Genomic DNA, 3332 nt, shown 5'->3' with positions numbered 1-3332 from the left:
TTTTTTTTTTTACATAAGTAATAATGTTTCTTGTTATAGAAGTTTTAAAAAATGTCTTTCTAATCCTAGAATTCACTTTTTGCCTCTAAGTTACTTTATGTTTCTTTAGGCCCACATTTAGTGAAGTACTAAAGGTTTGCCTTAAAATTCTAAGAACTTATAAGTTCTCACCTATTGGGTACAATGTAGGGGTGTATGGCACACCTGAATGAAGGGCTCAATTGCAGCTTGGACTTCACCTAAGAAATGCAAACAATGTAACCTAATTGTATGTGTCCTTATATTGATCTGAAATTTTTGAAAAAGGAAAATAATCTAAGAACTAGATCTGATAGTATAATAGTTTATTTAAATTATACCATAGTCAAAGTTATAATGCCAACTTGAAAGTAATTCTCATTGATAGCATTCAGAAATGTGGTTTTTATTTTGAGTGATTCAGAGTATTCTTTCTCATAATAGTTTCATTATTGTACAAAGGGCTTAATGCATGTCATGGATGTTGAAACTGAGTCAGACACAAGACTTTGAGTAAGTTAATGGCAGAGCCTATTTTTCTTTTTCATTCTAGACCCAGTTGTCTCCAAACTTTTAAAAATTATGACTACCAGTACATGTATAATACTCTGAAGTAGTATGTTACATATGATATTAAGCATCCAGGAAAGCTGAAATTTTAAAAAGGGTGAGATTTAAAAACATAAATTGTAATACTGTCTTCCCAGTGGCTCCCTTCCTGAGGGTGCTCACACCCACTTGGAGACGAGTGTTCTGGACAGGCTATTCTTCCTGCAGAAGAGGCAGCCATGGGGACAGCTGGAGGACAGTTGGTAAAAGGTGTGGGGCTTTTAAGTTGGAGTGATCTTTTGCAGCTTTTTAATTTTAAAGAAACAGCCTTTCTTTCTGTGAAAGGCTGAAAGATTGAGAGTAAAGGCCTTGAGAGAGGAGAGCTTAAAAGACAGAAACATAAGCCTTATTTGTTTTCTTCATAGGTGACCAAAGAGAAAAGGCTGCTTACCCTGATAGCTCCTACTCCCATTGAGATGGCAGTGCCTTTTTCTGTTGTTGTTAGGCAGTTTATAGAACGCAGGATAGCTTGGTAAGCGTCTTCTCTGTGCCTGATGTGACGTAACATTGTAGAGTATGCAGCATGCATGTTAAGTACAAGTGGTTGTATTTGGCTTGTTGCTGCAGCATTTTGGAGGGTATCTTAAAAAGCAATTATCATTTGATAGAGTTGGCTATGTGCAAATTATTGAAACCATCATTTCATGAAGACCAAACTTTAACTTGAATTATTCTATTTAGTATTTGTTTACTTTTCCCTCCACCCCCAGCACCTCAGAGAAGAATTCTTTTTCTGAAAGGAACAGATGCTGTTAACTTATCAGGACTTGATACTAAAAAGCCTACAAAAATCTTTGTGCTGTTTATTTTCTTTATTTAATCTATATGCAAAGTATATTGCAATTATTGCTGTTAGAGGGTTTTAAGCTGATGGTTCTTCCTCACCCTTTTTGTGTGTGGGGGAGATAGATTAGGAATGCCAAATTGACAATTTAGTATAAAGAAATAATGACCATTGAAATATAGCAGTAGTTCAAATGAAAAGCAAACCAGATACAAATGTAGAATGAAAATATCTTTTAGTAAAATGTTAGCATGCTGTACTTGGAACAGATGCCACATTAATTCAAAAGAGAGCCCAGAAAATGTGGCAACTTTACGATGTCAATGGAGGGAGCTGCAACAGTTCCTGTTTTCATTGTGTCAAGTTCTCAGTACCTTCAGGTCCAGTCCTGTTCTTTATATTTATTTTCTGTATATAGTATGTGTTAATATAAAAATAATAAATCCATGCTTAATGTTTTTGTCTAATTAAGTATATTGTCATACTAGTAGAGTTGAAAGCCCAATAACTTATAATGCAGCAGTAATGATTTTTGTTTTGAATATGCATATCAAGATATTCAGAGTCTGAGGCAAAAGTGGACTTTCCTCTGCACTTTTCAAGGCACTTTTATGATAAGAAGGTAGTCTAAGAATTGAGCCTTTCAAAGAAGCTTAGTACTTTTTAAATGTAGAATTTGGACAAGTTACAAAATTATGAGAATTTTGCATTTATTTTTTTCTCATTTAAATTTGTTACCATTGGACATTTGTTATGATTTTTAAGTAGCTTAGACTCATTCATTCCTTTTGTGGTGGTTTTTTATGGTATTTGGGAGGAAAAGGTGATGGAAGAGAGTAAATATACACACTCAGATATTTCCTGAGTGACATTCATTTTGTAGAAGATTACACAGGGACATCTTTGAATTGTCTGTCTCTTGCAGTTCATGGTTAGTGTGGGTCTGAGTGTGGCGAAGGGTGGGCTGGGGGCTCTTAACCAGATTTATGGTGTGCAACTTCCTGAGCAGCGCAATGATCTAATCACCAGGGGCATATCCTGTGTGCCTGTAAAGAAGCCTGGTGTACATACTTGGAAAAGCATTATTTTTTTTCTCAATTAATCTAAGACTTAGGTACTTTGGTGAAAAGATATTAAAAGTTTTGTTTACATGTAATTCAGGTGTAGAGAAGTTTTTAGCATGCAGTAGAGCACAGTGGTTAAAAGTATCGGTGCTGGAGCAGCCAGTCTGCATGGACTCAAATTCTAGTTTTGCCAGGTATTAGCTCTGCTTGTGCCTCTACCTTGGTTTCTTTAAGTGTAAAATGCAATAAAATGAGGTTTTTATGAGGAATAAATGAGTTTGTAATATATAAAGTATAACCTAGTAGAAGTGCCTGACACATGAATAAGTACTAAATAAATGGTACTTAACCTTAGTTCTCTGTTCTTTCTTCTCTTCTCCAGTTGAGACAAATGTTACATATTGGGAAAAGAGCCTGGCTTTGGAGTCTGACCCCAGGGTTGGAAACCACTTAAAGTTGAATGTGTGATCTTGGGCTGATTATTTAAGCTCCCTTCAGTAAAGATGTATCTTGTACATACTGCATAATAACCATTGTGCTGGTCATAGTTTCTTCGACTGTGATACAGGGATGATAGTAGCAACCTCCTAGGGTTCACAAAGATAAAATGAGGAAATCTTAAAACACTCAATAAACGATGATGCTATGATCATTATTATTGTTATCATTACAGTCCCACCAAAAGTTTAGGGGAAAGAGTAAATATGGAACAATTTAGCTGAAGAGGCCCCCCACCCAAAAATGCCATGGAAAGAGGGTGTGGATGATAAAAGTATATCTAATGAATACCTCTGGGAAAAATACATGGGAATATGTCGGTTTTAACAGAGCCTTTTAAGTTTTTTTTTTTTTTTTTT

General features: G+C 35.4%; 1 protein-coding gene across 1 annotated transcript in view; it reads left to right on the top strand.

The window, feature by feature from the left end:
• Window positions 1-3332, top strand: part of PHF21A (PHD finger protein 21A) — a 207114-nt gene that overhangs the window by 13870 nt on the left and 189912 nt on the right. The window lies entirely within an intron of this gene.

Source organism: Otolemur garnettii, unplaced genomic scaffold (assembly GCF_000181295.1).
Source record: "Otolemur garnettii isolate 467f Iridium unplaced genomic scaffold, OtoGar3 scaffold00001, whole genome shotgun sequence".
Classification (NCBI taxonomy): Eukaryota; Metazoa; Chordata; class Mammalia; order Primates; family Galagidae; genus Otolemur; species Otolemur garnettii.
This window is presented reverse-complemented; position numbering and strand designations above follow the sequence as displayed.